The 19565-nt window shown below is 35.8% G+C and overlaps 1 long non-coding RNA gene across 31 annotated transcripts; it reads right to left on the reverse strand.

Annotated features, from left to right (window-relative positions):
* Positions 1–13391, reverse strand: LOC105037885 (uncharacterized). 31 transcript variants are annotated; one of them, XR_012134186.1, is made up of 5 exons: positions 4259–13391; positions 4067–4181; positions 2304–3363; positions 2121–2228; positions 1–150 (listed from the first exon to the last, which is right to left on the reverse strand). It is a non-coding gene; the product is annotated as an uncharacterized lncRNA (long non-coding RNA). The 31 variants fall into 31 exon arrangements; XR_012134180.1 differs by lacking the exon at positions 1–150 and having other exon boundaries at positions 708–3363; positions 4259–8701; positions 11127–11223; positions 12260–13391; XR_003799725.2 differs by lacking the exon at positions 1–150 and having other exon boundaries at positions 708–3363; positions 4259–7989; positions 8588–8701; positions 11127–13391.
* Positions 13392–19565: the final 6174 nt, after the last annotated feature.

Below are 19565 nucleotides of genomic sequence, written 5' to 3' on the forward strand. Positions count from 1 at the left end.
TTAAACCCAAAAAAGAAATTCTTACTGTATTATTTCTTCATTTACAATTGCAAATAAACCTTAACCCACAAAAATGCAGCTCAAGTCAACAAATTAGTGCTGCTTCCCATGCTCCTAATGGAATCACCATTGGTGCTTCACCCGCAGAGCCTGCCAAAAGACGAAAGGTTTACACATGGCCAATGGTACCAAAAGCTGCTATACGAGACTAGTAACATATTGCAACACAAAATAAATATGCTGCATGCAAGACAATTTTCCCATAATCGCCCTTCTCCACTCCTTTTGGCATCTTTATATCAACCACTTCCTAGCATAATCTTGACATGCAAAGATCTCTCTCATGAACTCAACCTTTGCAAGTAGCAAATATTAAGCGCTGACCTCTTGCATACCTACTTCTAGGTAATTTTAGACACAAAAGTTTTGTCCAACCAGCATCATAATAAGACAATGCCAGTTTCAATTCTCAAGCCCTCGAAGAATTTAAATTAAAAACTCAAAGCAAAGCATCAGCAGATAAATACCAAGGAACGGCACATTTACTCTCTTAGAAGGTGAATCTCAAACAACATAACAAACATACAAATTTTTCAAGCAACATGCAAGAAAAATATGTGTCAATCACATTTCAATAGAACTTTTTGAGGCATACGCCCTCAAACCAAAGGTAAGTCCTGTCCACAATACAGAGACAATGCAAGCCATTTATAGGAAAAATTATAAGTGAAACCAAATCCATCATATCATTTTTGGACCAGTTCAATCAAGACTTTGATACGTTGCAAACTTAATGAAGGGAAAAAATCGCCAATGCAAATGGAATCAATCGCCCAAGCCATTACAACCATTCCCTGATGGGGGTGATGGAGATTGATGCCCCAAAGCAAGAGGATCTATTCCGAGCTGCCGGGAAAGGGGACACCTCCCACTTCTCTTCCCTCCCCAAGGAAGCTTTCTGCTGGGTTTGATCCAAATGGAATGAGAACAATCAGTCCCTCAGCCGCATTACCGCATCCATGGCTGGTTCCTCCTTGCATCCTCCAACCACCCCAAGGCAAGTTAACAGCAAGAATGAAGTGGGATAGGTGCCGCTACACTCGGCCGCCAGATCATGACCATCACCAAGAGAGAGCAACACATCTCAAGGAGGTTGATGGGTTATTTATTATTTAGATTTTACGATATTTTTTTTAATTATATGTCAATTTCCATTTAGTGAGATGGAAGGGAGGGCAGAGATACCGTGGAGACTGGGAAAATCAAACGGAAATGAAGGAAAAAGCAAGCTTTATCCTATTTTCTTCCTCATCTACTATTCTCTCTTCCTTACTTTCTTCTCCACCACCATATCCCCTTCTCTTAATTCAAGACAGGACTAATACTATTCCCTTCTTGTTCTCCCTCTACCATTCCTCTCCCTTGCTCATCTCTTCAAGGCCGTAGCCATGGTGGCGGCATTGGAAAACTTCTCAATTCAATAATAGCCTTTGAATTCACTTCTTTCTTTCTTTCTCGTTCTAGGTCCCATGTTTGTTTATTTCCACCTCTGTTGTCTTAGAGAGTAGGGGTTGAAGATAAGGAGCATGGGGCCAAGCCATGAGGATGGGCTGAGAAAGGGACAAATGAGGAGGTTGCTCACCCCCATCTCGTTCCAAACTTCCGATGGTGGTTCAACGAGCTCGAGGCAAAGCATCCGATTGGAAAGAAGCCCAATGGTGCTGCCAAGTAGCTCTAGTTAGAGAGAGCCTGAGCTCCAGCAAAGGGAAGGCAGATCGATGAGGATGCTGGCGAAAGTGTACTCACAGAGTTGTTTTCTCCTCATCATTTGCTTTAGATGCGTCAAATTGTGATTGAACTGATCCAAAAATGATATAATAGACCTGATCAATCCCATAATTTTTTTATTTATAGGCCTTTTATCCACCATCCATACTTTTACAAAATAATATTGGGGCTCCATCATCTCCCAACCCTTGATTGCAACATCCTTCAAGAGTCTTCACCTTCATCCATCAATAATTAAAAGGTCTGGATTTAGCCTCAGAAACAATCTCATAAGAACTACCACCATACATACTTCTTCAAAAAGTAAACTGGAGTTCCATTATCTCCCAAACCTTGATTGCAACGTCAACTTCAACCTTGATTACAACATCTGCATTGTACAATTTCCACTGAGCCCCCTCCATGCCACACAAGCACAAGGCCTTGGAATAAATTTTTTACTACAAGAAAACATGGGGAAAAAAAAATTCAAAAAGGTGAGTTTCAGATCGAGGACCAGAGAAGGCTCAGTTTACCGATTGCTGCAGCTACATGCTTGCAGATCACCAGACGATTCACCTTAGCACAGACATAATACGGCCATTTCCAAAAACCCTACTCCACAACCACATTGATAGAGACAAGGAAGATCCTGGATGAACCATGCATGTTCAGGGACTGTTTCTTGGATGCACCTCAAGCTATGCACAACGGGGGCTAAGGGAGCAAAAAAATAAAAAGAAAAAGCACAAAATATTCTTAACCGGGACTCTGAATTTAAAAACTAAAACTAAAATAACAGAAAAATGCACGAATAATCTAGTCTTGCAAGGAAATAATGTAACATATTACTAGTCCTGCACGGTCAAGGAGAACAGAGTATAAGAGAGGATGAATAGGAATGGTTAGAAGCATAAACCTGAAGAGAACCAAAAAGAGAAAAAGATGATGACAGTACCGAAAAAACAACAGAAAACAGAAGTGTCAAGTTTAGAAGAATTGGAGGCTCAAAGTTTGCCCATTTACATGCATTGAGAAAGGTCTCTAACGGGCTGCAATGGTTGCCTGCAAAACAGCAAGCCATCCAAATTTGCCACAACAGTTAGAGAAGGGCAAACTAGTAGTCAGCATGCAAGATGTCCATGAGAAATTCAACACGTGGAAAAAGATGACAGGACTGAAAAAGCAAACGAAAAGAACAAAAACATAACAAAAGAGTGTCAAACATAGGAAAAATCAGAGGCTCAGCTTTGCCTATTTTCATACATTGAGGTCTAACAGGCAGCACTTGGTTGCTTGCAAAAATAGCAAGCCATCCAAATTTGTGGCACCAGTTAGAGTTGGGCAAAATAGTAGTCAGCATGCAAGATGTGCATGGCTACTTCAACAGATGTCAATTGACACACACAAACACACATGTATTTATGTATGTATGTATGTATATGTATATATATATATATATATAGAGAGAGAGAGAGAGAGAGACAGAGAGAGAGAGAGAGAACCCTTGTATGTAGGTGCTCTTGCAGATGCAAGCATATAATTTCAGCACTGGAAGTATCTTCATGGAGATACCAAGGCAAATCATCACAGCCTCTAACCACAGATAAAAAAAGGAAGCAGCAAAAATGAATGCATGAATGAATGAATAAAGCAGCAGAAGGAAAAAAAATGCGATATTGAAATATTGGGGGAACCACTTGCTGAAATTGAGGCTGAGCGCGGATCGGGTTCGATCGGGTTGAGAGAAATTTCACCTGATTGAACCCAATCGGATTGAAGAAAATTCAACCCGCTGCCGACCATGTATCATATATAAACCATTTGCAACCGAAGTGAATGGTTTGCGGCGGATTCGGATGGGTTGTGTCGGTTTGGACTTCAACGTTGACCCAATGTTGATTTTAAGTTCAATATTGACCCACTTAAGCTTATTTGTTTTTCTTTTTGTCAATTTAATGCAAAAAAAAACCTAAACCTTTAGAATGAAGTCTAAACAAAATATTGAAGTATTGAAGTCTAAACGATGCCATCCAAAATGAAAGTAAGTTTGTAAAATACTATATCGGTTAGTATTCATTTCATACAGGTTAAAAGTGTAAAAATCAAACCCGACTATAAATAACCGATATTTTATAAATTCCAACCCGATTCCACCCGATTTGTCTTTCAATTGACCGAAACCAATGTTTATTGGGTCGGATTGAGTGGGTTTCTTCGGGTTTTGGTTATTTGCTCAGCCCTAGCTGAAATATTGGGGCAATCCATCTCAACAAAAAGGATATAGCAAATTACATACCATAACAAGCCTTGCCAGAATAAAGGATGTTTGAAAATATGCATATCCTTAACAAACCAACACGGTATCAACTCTGGCAACGCTGACAGTTACAAACCATGATATCAATACAGTCCTGCACATTTGTGTAAAGAAAATATAAGTTATCCAAAAAGAGGTTAACTGAACAAATAAGAACACCAAAACCATTACCAAAGAGGAGACCGGTTTCGCCAGGCCTCAAAAGAGCAGAGCCAAGATTCAATATCCAAAGCATGGCTTGAGAAATTCAACACGTGGAAAAAGATGACAGGACTGAAAAAGCAAACGAAAAGAACAAAAATATAACAAAAGAGTGTCAAACATAGGAAAAATCAGAGGCTCAGCTTTGCCTATTTTCATACATTGACGGTCTAACAGGCAGCACTTGGTTGCCTGCAAAAAATAGCAAGCCATCCAAATTTGTGGCACCAGTTAGACTTAGGCAAAATAGTAGTCAGCATGCAAGATGTGCATGGCTACTTCAACATATGTGGATTGACACACACAAACACACATATGTATTTATGTGTGTATGTATGTCCATATATATGTATGTATGTGTATATGTATATATAAATAGAGAGAGAGAGCCTTTGTATCTAGGTGCTCTTGCAGATGCAAGCATACAATTTCAGCACTTGAAGTATCTTCATGGAGATACCAAGGCAAATCATCACAGCCTCTAACCGCAGATAAGAAAAGGAAGCAGCAAAAATGAATGAATAAAGCAGCAGAAGGAAAGAAATGTGATACTGAAATATTGGGAGAACCACTGGCTGAAATATTGGGGCAATCCTTCTTAACAAAAAGGATATAGCAAATTACATACCATAACAAGCCTTGCCAGAATAAAGGATGTTTGAAAATATTCATATCCTTAACAAAACAACATGGTATCGACTCTGGCAACACTGACAGTTACAAACCATGATATCAATACAGTCCAGAACATTTGTGTAAAGAAAATATAAGGGTGTGTTTGGTTATACTTTTTGACTTTTTAAAAGTACTTTTCATTTTTTTTTATTTTTGCTATTGAGTAAAAGCAACAAAGTAAAAAGTATGTTTGGTAACTACGTTGCTATAAAGCAAAAAGCAATGGGAACGGCAGATGAAGAGCTCGACGAGAGAGAAAGATTCGAGAAGAGAAGGAGAAGGGGATAGGGAGGTGAAAAGCTCGATGAGGGAGAAGGATTTGGGCTCTTAACTTTTTGGTTTGGCGTTTTAGATATGTGAAAGCAAAAAAAAGCAGAAAAGTAAGTTTTTGAAAGCAAAAAATTTTTGCTTTGCATATAAAGCAATTATTTTGATTTTTTTTATTTTTGCTTTTTACTTTTCATGGTGTTACCAAACGTTGCTTTTTAATTTTTACTTTTTAAAAATCAAAAAGTAAAAAAAGTACTTTCTTAATGGCTAACCAAACGCACCCTAAGTTATCCAAAAAGAGGTTAACTGAACAAATAAGAACACCAAAACCATTACCAAAGAGGAGACTGGTTTCTCCAGGCCTCAAAAGAACAGAGCCAAGATTCAATATCCAAAGCATGGCTTGAGAAATTCAACACATGGAAAAAGATGACAGGACTGAAATACCACACGAAAAGAACAAAAAGATAACAAAAGAGTGCCAAACATAGGAAAAATCAGAGGCTCAGCTTTGCCTATTTTCATACATTGAGGAGGGTCTAACAGGCAGCACTTGGTTGCCTGCAAAAATAGCAAGCCATCCAAATTTGTGGCACCAGCTAGACTTAGGCAAAATAGTAGTCAGCATGCAAGATGTGCATGGCTACGTCAACATGTGTGGATTGACACACACAAACACACATATGTATGTAATTATGTGTGTATGTATGTCCATATATATACATACATATATATATATATATATATATATATATATATATAGAGAGAGAGAGAGAGAGAGAGACTTTGTATGTAGGTGCTCTTGCAGATGCAAGCATACAATTTCAGCATTCGAAGTATCTCCATGGAGATACCAAGGCAAATCATCACAGCCTCTAACCACAGATAAGAAAAGGAAGCAGCAAAAATGAATGCATGAACGAATGAATAAAGCGGCAGGAGAAAAGAAATGTGATTCTGAAATATTGGGGGAACCACTTGCTGAAATTAGGGCTGAGCATGGGTCGGGTTCAGTCGGGTTGAAAAAAAAAATTTACCAGACTGAACCTAATCAGGTTGAAGAAAATTCAACCCGTTGCCAACCGTTTATCATATATAAATCATTTGAAACCGAAGTGAACAGTTTGCAGCAGATTCGAATGGGTGATGCCAGTTTGGGTTTCAATGTTGATCCAATGTTGATTTGAAATCCAATATTAGCCCACCTAAGCTTATTTGCTTTTCTTTTTGTCAATTTGATGCAAAAAAGATCTAAACCTTTAGAATGAAGTCTAAACGAAGTATTAAAGTCTAAACGATGCCGTCCAAAATGAAAGTGAGTTTGTGAAATACTATATCGGTTAGGTTAGGTTCGATTTCATACGGGTTAAAAGTGTAAGAATTGATCCCGACCGTCAATAACCAATTTTTTTATAAATTCCAACCCGATTCCACCCGATTAATATCTTTCTACTGACCAAAACCAATGTTTATTGGGTTGGATTGGGTGGATTTCTTCGGATTTCGGTTATTTGCTCAGCCCTAGCTGAAATATTGGGGCAATCCTTCTCAACAAAAAGGATAATAGCAAATTACATACCATAACAAGCCTTGCCAGAATAAAAGATGTTTGAAAATATACATATCCTTAACCAACCAACATGGTATCAACTCTGGCAACACTGACAGTTACAAACCATACATCAATACAGTTCTGCACATTTGTGTAAAGAAAATATAAGTTATCCAAAAAGAGGTTAACTGAACAAATAAGAACACCAAAACCATTACGAAAGAGGAGACTGGTTTCGCCAGGCCTCAAAAAAACAGAGCCAAGATTCAATATCCAAAGCATGGCTTGAGAAATTCAACACGTGGAAAAAGATGACAGGACTGAAAAAGCAAACGAAAAGAACAAAAATATAACAACAGAGTGTCAATCATAGGAAAAATCAGAGGCTCAGCTTTGCCTATTTTCATACATTGACGGTCTAACAGGCAGCACTTGGTTGCCTGCAAAAATAGCAAGCCATCCAAATTTGTGGCACCAGTTAGACTTAGGCAAAATAGTAGTCAGCATGCAAGATGTGCATGGCTACTTCAACATATGTGGATTGACACACACAAACACACATATGTATGTATTTATGTGGGTATGTATGTCCATATATATGTATGTATGTATATATGTATATGTAAATAGAGAGAAGAGGGAAGGGAAGAGAGGGAGAGCCTTTGTATCTAGGTGCTCTTGCAGATGCAAGCATACAATTTCAGCACTTGAAGTATCTTCATGGAGATACCAAGGCAAATCATCACAGCCTCTAACCGCAGATAAGAAAAGGAAGCAGCAAAAATGAATGCATGAATGAATGAATAAAGCAGCAGAAGGAAAGAAATGTGATACTGAAATATTGGGGGAACCACTGGCTGAAATATTGGGGCAATCCTTCTTAACAAAAAGGATATAGCAAATTACATACCATAACAAGCCTTGCCAGAATAAAGGATGTTTGAAAATATACATATCCTAAACAAACCAACATGGTATCAACTCTGGCAACACTGACAGTTACAAACCATGATATCAATACAGGCCTGCACATTTGTGTCAAGAAAATATAAGTTATCCAAAAAGAGGTTAACTGAACAAATAAGAACACCAAAACCATTACGAAAGAGGAGACTGGTTTCGCCAGGCCTCAAAAAAACAGAGCCAAGATTCAATATCCAAAGCATGGCTTGAAAAATTCAACACGTGGAAAAAGATGACAGGACTGAAAAAGCAAACGAAAAGAACAAAAAGATAACAAAAGAGTGTCAAACATAGAAAAAATCAGAGGCTCAGCTTTGCCTATTTTCATACATTGAGGAGGGTCTAACAGGCAGCACTTGGTTGCCTGCAAAAATAGCAAGCCATCCAAATTTGTGGCACCAGTTAGACTTAGGCAAAATAGTAGTCAGCATGCAAGATGTGCATGGCTACGTCAACATATCTGGATTGACACACATAAACACACATATGTATGTATTTATGTGTATGTATGTCCATATATATATATGTATGTATGTATGTATAAATAGAGAGAAGAGAGGGGGGCCGAGAGAAAGAGACAGAGAGAGAGCCCCTGTATCTAGGTGCTCTTGCACATGCAAGCATACAATTTCAGCACTTGAAGTATCTTCATGGAGATACCAAGGCAAATCATCCCAGCCTCTAACCGCAGATAAGAAAAGGAAGCAGCAAAAATAAACGCATGAATGAATGAATAAAGCAGCAGAAGGAAAGAAATGTGATACTGAAATATTGGGGAACCACTGGCTGAAATATTGGGGCAATCCTTCTCAACAAAAAGGATATAGCAAATTACATACCATAACAAGCCTCGCCAGAATAAAGGATGTTTGAAATATACATTTCCTTAACGAACCAACACGGTATCAACTCTGGCAACACTGACAGTTACAAACCATGATATCAATACAGTCCTGCACATTTGTGTAAAGAAGACTAGATATTAAAACGCATGCAATGCACGGGGTAACAAAAAAAGAGGAGAGTATATGAAAGAAAAATTGTATATTTTGTTAAAACTAAACAGAATAATAATTGAAACTAATTAATTGATCTAATATTGAAAATGATTAATAAGTAATTCTTTCTCCTAATGATTAATATAAATTTTTTTATTAAATTATAATAAATAATGCTAAACACTCGGAATGCCATTTGTCAAATACTCAAAATGCCACTTGTCAAAAGGTCACCATCCTGATCCTTCCTATTAAATTGTAAAAAATAATGCTAAGCACTCAGAATGCCACTTGTCCAACACTTAGAATGCCAATTGTCAAAAGGTCACCAACCTTATCCTTCCTTTTATATATTATATTAGATATAAGTTATCCAAAAAGAGGTTAACTGAACAAATAAGAACACCAAAACCATTACGAAAGAGCAGACTGGTTTCTCCAGGCCTCAAATGAACAGAGCCAATATTCAACATCCAAGCATAGCCATGCTGCTGATAATAGAACAGAAATGGTTTAATGATTAGGGGTGCAAACAAGTCAACCTCAAGTGGGCCAAGACTAATTCTAGCTCAGCTCATTTTGCAACCTACCCAAGCTCAAGCTAGCTCATTTGATCCCCAGCTAAACTCAAGGTGCTCACGAACAGTTTGTTCAACAGATTTAGAAAGACTGTAAGTCCTCTTAAGGCTTTCATATAGTTCTTTTAGCTAATCTCCACCATCATATCTCAGTTTTATAGAAGAAATTACATTCTTTTCCATTAAACAATGTTAGCCTTCAACAAACAAATATGAAAATAAGATTTTTCATATAAATAACAAATAATATCCATTAATAACTTGTTTTTCCCTATACCAAGCTTAATCAAGCTCTAGCTTGCCTTGCTAACCCTGTTACAAAGGGAGTGAGCCAAATTGAACCCAAACTTTCAAGTCAAATACAAGCTGGTCACAAATAGCTCAATTGTCTCGCAGACCTATTAATAACACAGGAATCTTAAAAAACCAAAAAAAAAAAAATTTGAAAATGAAAATGAAAAAGGCTAAGCAGAAGAAACATATTGACTAAGAGGACCTAGAAAGTGAACCAAGAATACTCTGAAAGTTGGTAAAAGAGGCTCCGTTTTGCTCATTTGCTTGTCATCATCTGGGGAAGTGCAATCAAGCAGAACCAATATTAAGCTGAGATTGAAAGTATTTATAGCTCAGACCCATGCTTGCTTATTTAGAGATGAGCTGCTGAAAACTGGCATACTTATTTAACAAGTCCAATGTGAATTATGTAATAGCTGCACCTGATTGCTTGTGCAACAACACAACATCCAATTTAGACATGCCAACATGAATAAAAATGAAGCTTGCAACTCAATTCCTCCTTGCAAAACTACATTACATCTAGGGATCCAGCCAAACATAGATTGAACTGGTTGAAGTTCAAAGAAACAAAAATCTGCCATGAATCCTGATCATTGGAATTTCCTACATCTGAGGTTTAAAAGCATTCACATCTGGACATTGCAACCATCTAGGGACATGCAAAGTAAATTCAGCAACAAAAACATTGTCATTCAAAATGCCTCTGCTTAACCTAACAGTAAATGGAATTTTCCAGGTAATGAGTTTTGAGCATGCCTCCATAAGTTGAATACAAAATCTTTTTAGGTCTCCAATCTCTCATTTATGACTGGTTTTCCCTTTTAAAGCCAAAACATATGACCATATTGCTCTATTGTGTCTGGCTTTGCCGTCTCTCATCTTAAAGCTATTTGTCTCCATGATCGTATATTAAGCTTTTGTCAAATATATTCGCATATACATTAACATAGTTGACTTTAAAATATCAAAGAAGCCATTCTGTTTATTTTTTCTCAATATGAATCTCCAAGGCCTAGGTATAGATTCCATGCTTAGTGTCAGAAATTTCTAGTCCTCAACTTCATTTCAATTTCTATAAACATAAATCAATAGCATTATAATTAAATGTATTAAATAATCAGAACAACGAGAAATGTGATAAACTAGCTTTACATATACACCTACATGCATACATACATACACACACATATATATATATATGATACACTTGTATACACCGACATATACATGCATTTGTTTATCCTTTGCTTTCTTATCTCTATTCTTAACATGTGTAGCATTTCTTTTTCCTTGTTGCCTCTACATTTGCAATGAAACATTACTACATGGCTGAAAGAGACTTCATCTCCAACATAGATACATACATGATTAACTCCAACTCAATCCTAACATGTTCAAGAGTTTAAAACTAGATTCTACATTCTATTAACAACTTGATAACAACAGAAAACAAGCCTCATTGCCATGTGTCACAAAGGTATTGATATGTTTAGAGCACAACCCACCATGTACTCATGAACACTATGAATTGAACCAACTGTCATGTGGCGAATGACATCCAACAGTGCACTCCATTCACTTTGCTTCATTATGCAGTAAGCACTACATGATGCCAATTCAAAGGGAGCAATGAGAACAAAAAACACCAGTTAAGTGACTTTTTGAGTTACATTACTGAGTCACAAAAGCATTTTCATTTTCTTTTTTGTTACCAAGGTCAAGACCTGTAATTTATTCTATCAAAAGTTTTCTCTGCACTGCTAATAAGCCGCATGGCATGATGGGTTGGTCCTTTAAACCAACAACCTTTGACATTGCACCAAGCCAAACTAGCAATAAAACTAGTTTCAATCTGATGCGCTAACAAAGACACAATAAAACTAGTTTCAATGGCCTAGCCCTTCTTTAAAAAGCTAACAAAGACACAATAAAAGAAACATGACCTAAGGAAAGAAGGCAGCCTTTAAAACCTTCCAGTCTCTACCACAAATCTCATGAAGCATGTGCTTGGTCTTCAATGTTGCTTCTACTTTATAAAAAAAGAAGGAGAAGCCAAAAGTTCATTTTTCTAGCTTCTTCTATTTGTTCTTTCTTGACTTTATCTTCTCATGAAAGCACTTTTCATATAATGTTCCCAAATATGTTCTTCTTTAGGAAGTGCTTTTTTGCTTCAAAAATCACAAATCCACTTTTTTTTTAAAAAAGCAATACCAAATATGTCATAAGCGGCATAGGAGAGATTTTTTCCTAAAAAAAGGCTCAGATCTGTCCATGTTGCTGGACAATGCATGATTAAGGAAGCAAGGTTTTCATCTCAGCCAAAATCTTGGACTGCATAAATATCAGGCACCCCTTGATAGTTGATACAATGCACTAGCAACCAGACACATCTAATGCATGTTGGATGGAAGAGAGAAGAGAGCAAGTGATAGACTCCAAATTAACATATATTTTAAAATAAATAGATGTTCCAAAGTGAGAAGAAATCAATAGGATATCATCTATACATACAGTATAGACATAAAAATCTCCCCCTGGTGATATAAACTGATAAAATATCAGATATCAGTTGACATGATATATTCATATTCATTGATATTTTTCAGTCATCTTTTTGCTTCTTTAATTTTGGATTTACCATATCGACTGACATTTCAATATGTCCATATAAAAATATCAGCAGGGATCTTGGATAACTGGCATATCAAGACTTAAAGACCTTCAACAAGTCCCTCTAAATAACAGATCTAATGAAATGGCTGCAATGGTTGCCTGAAAAACAACAGAGCATCTCCTTCTGACCCGCCAATTCCAATAAACCTGCAAAAATAAATCGAGTTGAACTCAAGCAAACCAAGCTCATTTCCAGCTCAAACTCAGCAGAACATGAGCTGCTCACGAACAGCTTGCTCAATCTAACAGCCCTACACCACCCCTTAAAAATCTCCAACTCCATCAATTGCATCCAACGACATTTGAAGTTTTCCATTTCAACATCGCGGGGACCTAAATTGAATCTGTTTACATCACGAATGTCCGGCGTCAGTAATCATGGGAAGGACAAGATACCATATACACAGCAAAATGCTGTGTCTCTAAAAATTTATCTGGAAAGGGCTTGAGCCCGGGTCCCCTGGGCAAATCATCAGAGTCTTTTTGCTTTCTTTTCTTGTTTTCTGAAACCTTAGAAGAGAAATGATCAAGACTTAAACAACATGTAGGATGAAAGCCTCTTGTTTATTCGAATTGTTTGTAGAATCTTTAGAGATCTGGATATCAAATCAATATAAAAGCAAGGAAAAGCCAAAAAGAATGGTAATAAACGTAAGGAAATCGAGAAAATGAACAAGAACTTATCTCGGATGAAGAGAGAAGCGAGAGACATGCTCTGAGGCGCCCTTGGTCCATCATAGAGGGAGATCCCACTATCATCAAAAAAAAAAAAAAAAAAGAAAAGAAAAGAAAAGAAAACTAGGGTTCTGGGCTGCAAGCTGCCCTGCCACCGATACAAGAATAATAGAAAGCGTAATGCGAGCGGGCCCAATTACGGTACCAAAAAATAAAAAGCTAGAGAGAAAAAGGAGGAGGAGGAGGAGAACAAGAAGAAGAACAAAGAAGACAGAGGAGATGCCAGAAGAGGAATCATCGGCTTCGGAAGTAGAGCAGAAGGGGCCACCGACCCTACAATTTCTCTTCCAAGCCTCGTACAGAAACTAATTAGTAAAGTTGGCAAGGGCCCTTGATGCCATCGATTTATTACTTATTAGGGAGGTGCTGGTTTTCCTTTCCATTTATTCAAAGATACGCATATATAGCCACCAGAGCTAGAAGTGGGTGGGCCGAGCGGGGCCACCCCCATCCGTCCGGTCCGAATTTTTTTAAAAATTTTAGATCAAATTTAAATTTAAAAAATTAAAAAATTTCGAATCCAAACAGATTTGAATTCATTAAGCCAACTCAATTGGATTACTATCTATTAGGATCCATTTGATTAGAGTATATCAGATTAGAAAGGTAATTTAAAATTTTTTAAAATTATTTATTTAAAAAAATAATTACAAAAAAAATAATTTTAATTATGTTGATTGGTAAAAAAATTATTTAAAAAATAAATACCAAAAAAGATTGCTACATTTGGTTGAGATAAATTACATAAGAATATGATCAAATTTATAAATATACCTTTCAACATAAAATATTTTTTAATACTGAGATAGCATTATCATCTCTAATTAATTTTTATGTAATAACTATAATCATATAGTCTTTTACATAATATTAGCCCATCTTAAATTTTTTACAAAAGCTCTTTATTGAATGAATTTGGAAGACATCAGAACAAATTCAATAATTACATATGCAGCTTTATTGAGAATATTTTTGTCAAATATTGATTATCACCATTTGAAAATTTATCAAATACTAACCCTCCATGGTATTTTTTACCTTCTTCTTCAAAAAATAAGCATGGGACTATTAACTTTTTTACTATCTCTTTCTTCCCTTTTCATACCAAACATGGTAATCTATCATGAAAATTATTTTTCCATACCAGATTACACAGTCCCTTAAAAAAAAAATACCTAAGCCCTAACCCATTTCCTCTGAGACCTCTGACCGAAATTCATGCTTGCCGTGCTTAGCGCCCTGATCCATTTCATGGCGATGGGGGTGCCATCATTGAGGATCCCTTGAACACAAATGCCAACAAGCCGTGCCCGATCGAGGCCTGAAAGTCATCCGTGGTGGCTATGAGGGTCGACTGCCTCGCCATCAACATCCATCTCCAGTTGAGCAAGAAGCGGCAGCAAGTGCACCTCCAAGCTGTAGGCCACAGTGATGGCTTGAGTTTGATATACGACTACTGGCATTCTGCTGCACATTCTGCCTTAACAGCATGAGGATGTTGGAGTTCTTCTTAACTGTCGATAGCACATCCGCCTCCAACCACCTGAACCCCTTGAAGAGCTCCATCTTCTCCTCAGGATCTCTCTTTTGAGCATTGCCACCACTAACAACCCTTGCATGAATATCCTCGACCGCGAGGGAACCCCAATTCCTCCATCTACTCGATCATGCCTTCATGAATTAGGTAGATAGCGCACAATCAGGAATTGGTGACATACAAGGAGTAGAGTGGCGTGTTATCCATTATGGGATTTGATGAGATCCAATTGCACCTGGATCATGCAATACAGAGGCAGAGAGATGGGACTCCACAGGCTCCTACGAGTTGAATTTGGGCTCGGGTTCAATTGGGCCGGGCCTGGGCCAGGCCAAAGATATACTCGTGCCAAATTCGAAAAACAACGAGCTCTATAAATAAGTCCAAACTCGATCAGAACTATTTTGGGCCTAGCACGAAGCCAGTCTGATTCCAGTTCCAGCCCTAATAGCCATATACTACAAGAAAAGAGTATTTTTCGATAAAATTATTTACGATAAAAATTATTTTCATTGTTAATAAATACATTTACAATGAAACATTAAATTCATCATAAATAATAAAATATTTAAGATAAAAATAATTTTTCATTGTAAATAGTTTACTATCAGGACAGAAAAATAATTCCATCGTAAATAAAATTATTTTGATGAATATTTTCATATAAATAATAAAATATTTATTTAATAATTTAAAATATTATAATAAAAATATTTTATCAAAAATAAATAATATAATATTTTCATCAAAAAAATATTTCCATCATCAATATTTAAAAAATAAAAATTTAAAAAATTTAAAAATTATAAATTATTTTATGATAAAATATTATGTCATAAATAATAAAATATTTATGATAAAAATTTTTTCTATCATAAATACTCAATTATTTATGATGAAAAAGCCTCATCGCAATATTTTGAAAGAAAAAAAATTAAAATTCAAAAATTAAAGATTATTTATGATGAAAATATTTTATCATAAATAATAGAGTATTTATAATAAAAAAAATTCTATCATAAATAGTCTATCATCTATGATAAAATATTTTATCATCAATATTTTAAAAAAATAAAAAATTTAAAAATTATAGATTATTTATGATAAAAATATTAATCATAAATAATATAGTATTTATGATAAAAATAATTTTATCATAAATAATAATTATTTATAATAAAAATATTTTTATCATCAATATTTTAAAAAAATAAAAAATAAAATTATAGATTATTTGTAATAAAAATTTTTATCAAAATAATTTAGTATTTATGATAAATATTATTTTCATCATAAATAAATGTTATTTACGATAAAAAATTTTATCGAAATAGCTAAAAAAATAATCAAAAATTTTAAAAAATAAAAATTATAGATTATTTATGATAAAATTTTCATTATAAATGAGCCCTTTTTTGATGAAAAAATATTCATCATAATAATAGATTATTCTGATAAAATATTTCATCGTCAATAGTATAGAAAATCAGAAATTGGAAAAAAAAACCAAAAGTTGATAATTAGTTGCGATGAAAATTTTTCATCGTAAATAAGAACTTTTTATGATGAAATTTTTTTTTTCGTCATAAATATAAGATTATTCTCAATGAAAATATTTTCATAGATAATAGTTAAAAAAATTAAAAATTAAAAAAAATAAAAATTAATCATTATTTATGATAAAAAAAATTATCATAAATAATCTTTTTTTATAATAAAAAAAAAATCATCGTAAATATACCTATGCAGTTGTTATGTTTCATAACAACTGCATAAGTATATTCCTCTAGTTTATCCTTATTGCCTCTTCATTTTTTTTTTGGTTAAAGTTTTCTTAGGTGACTTATAATTTTAATGTGTTAACATTTAATGAATTAATGCCAATTTTTGAAAATTCTTCCATTTTTAAGGTATGATTTTTGCTGCTCCAGTTAGATTCTGCTTTGTATTTTTCTAGTATAATATTTGTATTTTTTGTTTCTGTGCTTGTGATCAATTTACATTTTTTTGCTAGTTTGTTAAAGTTAATCTTTCATGATGAATGTGCAGAAAATAGTTAACTATGGACTATAGAATACTGGACATGCTTGAATTTTTCACGTGTTCTTCCAAATGATGCCTCTCATTTTGCAATAATTTGGTTGCATATCATTTGGTTACCTTTAGAAGTCCCAACTTCATGTGAAGTTTAATTTTATTAAAAGCACTTGGCTATCCTTTGTAATGCATGCTTTTGTGGATCTAAAACATATTAAAGAGCCTAGTTGATCATCATATGTTTTGTTAGGGTTAATCAATTAAGTGGATGAAAATTTGGTGATATTTTTATATGATTTCAAACTTATGTCTATCTGTAAATTCTTTTCACAAATATTTTTATTTTTATTTTATTTTTATTTATAAATAATCTATTTTATGATTTTTAAGGCATGATTTTTTATATTAATCATCTCTAAATTTTTCTGAATCTGTCTCGTTGTAATTTTGTGTAGGTTATTGGTTTATAGACTGACCAGAGGTTATAAAGTATAAAAACTTGTATCTGTCAAGAACATAGAAAGAGATGATATAAAATCTTTATACGTTAAAATATAATCCACAAAAAGATTATTCACATGATGGCATGATAAGATAAGTTTACTCTTAAGGCTTAGACCCTGTCTTTGAATTTGAGTTTAAATGTCTTCCCTTTCTCCTTATTTTGTAAAAAATTATTGTTTCTTTTTATAGATCATAAATTAACTATTTATATAATTTTTTTGATTAATAAAAAAATTATTTTTTTGATAATTTTTTTTAAAAAAAATTTAGATCAAAAATTTTTTAGATTAAAAAATTAATTTTATTTTTATCATAATATTTTTTAATGTATTTTTTGTTTTAAATTTTTTGATGAAAAATTTTTTGATAAAAAAAATCTAAAATTAATTTTTTATAAAATTATTATTAAAAAATATTTAATTATTAGCGATGTAAAATAAATTTTTGTTGCAAATAATCTTTAAAATTTTTTAGTGAGAAATTTTTTTTGAAAAATTATTGATAATGAAAATAAAATTTACATTACTAATAAAATTATTAACATAAAATTTTTTATTTTCATTGTCAATATTTTTTTTTACAAATTTTTTTAAAGGAAAAATTTTTTAATGAAAAAATTTTGTGGGAATTATTGACGATGAAAATAGAATTTTCATTGCTACTAAATTTATCAATGATGAAATTTTTTGTTTCGTATCAATAATTTTTTTTAGATGAAATTTTTTAGAAGAAAAATTTTTTTAGTGGAGATTTTTTTTGGATAGAAATTATTGACGTCGAAAATTAAATTTTCATTGCTAATAACATTATTAACGATGAAATTTTTTGTCACAAATAATTTTTTTAGTGAAATTTTTTTTTCACGAAAATTATTGACGACAAAATAATTTTCATCACTAATAACAGTATTAGTGACGAAAATTTTCGTCGCTAATAGTTCTGCATTCAATGCACGTCAACTCGATGTCTCTTCACGTGGAATCCTTTTCTCCCCCCCTCTCCCTCTCTCTCTTCGTGCTCTCCTAAGCTCCCCCCTCTCCCCTCTCCCTCTCCCTCTCCGTGCTCTCCCCCCTCTCTTCCACAGCGAGCCTATCTCCACCGTCCCCACCATGTCCGTGCCGTTGCCGCACCACGTTGCCTTCCACCCTTTTTTTTTGTTGATAGAGCCATCCGGGGGCGGAGGGGGTTGCGGGGGGGGGGGGGGGGGGGAGGGGCCGTGGCGGCCGGGGCGCCATGGGACAGGGAGGGGGTCGGCTGATGGAGATAGGGTCGAGGGGCGATCGAGGGCGAAACAGGGGCGGGGATGGGTTCGGGGGCGTCGAGGGCGAGACGGGGGTGGGGAGGGGATGTGGTGGCCGGCAGTGCCACAGGACCGGGGAGGAGGTCGGTCGGTGGAGATGGGTAGGCCGGTGGTCGGGGGTGAAACGGGGCGGGGATGGGTTCGGGGGGTGGCTGGGGGCGAGACGGGGGTGGGGAGGGGGCCATGGGTACTGGCAGTGCCATGGGGCGGGGAAGGGGTCGGTCGATGGAGATGGGGTCGGGGGGCGACCAGGGATGAAACGGGGGTGGGATGGAGTCGGGGGATGATCGGGGGTAAGACGGGGGCGGGAGGGGGCCGTAGGTGGCCGACGGTGCCATAGGACCGGAGAGGGGGTCAGCCGGCAGAGATGGGGTCGAGGGGCGGCTGAGGGTGAAATAGGGCAGGGAGGGGGTCGGCCACGACACGACGGCACCATGTGGCCGCAGAGTGGGTCGGTCGGGGAGGGGGTCCATCGGGGATGGGTGGGTGATGGCAAGGAGGGGGTCAGCCTGGAGGAGTGGGTGACGGTGGGGAGAGGGTTGGCTAGGGAGGGGTGGGTGACGACAGGAAGGGAGGGAGGGAAGAGAGAAACGAAGGGGAAAAAAAAAATAAATAAAAATAAAAATTAAAAAATAAAAAAATAAAAAAATAAAAAAATAAATATTAATCAAATATTTTATTATTTGATTAATAAAAATAAAATTTATATTATGATCCGAATTGGATCAAGATCGAGATCCAGGTCGGAATCTCGATTCGGATTGGGATCCAGATCGGGATCTGATCAGGATCCAAGTTGGAATCCGGGTCACAGGGGGTTGGAGAGGGCGGCAGCGCCGTGGGGGGTGGCTTGCGAGGGGTGAGTGATGGCGGTGGCACTGTCGTGGGAGCGGGGGTCACGGGGGTTGAGTCCGAACGGCGTGGGGTGTGTGACGGCACCGACGCCGTGGGAGCGACGGTCGTAAGAGACTGAGTGGGGAGCTCGTTTAGGAGAAAAAGTATTTAAAAAAATATTTTTAGATAAAAAATATTTAAAAAATAAAAATTATTTATTATTTTTGGATAAAAAATATTTTAAAAAAATAAAAAATCATCAGGTCCTCGGGATTAGGTTTTGTGTTATTATTTTATATTAATATTATTTTGCATGTTCAACTG

Source organism: Elaeis guineensis, chromosome 1 (genome assembly GCF_000442705.2).
Source record: "Elaeis guineensis isolate ETL-2024a chromosome 1, EG11, whole genome shotgun sequence".
Taxonomy (NCBI): Eukaryota; Viridiplantae; Streptophyta; class Magnoliopsida; order Arecales; family Arecaceae; genus Elaeis; species Elaeis guineensis.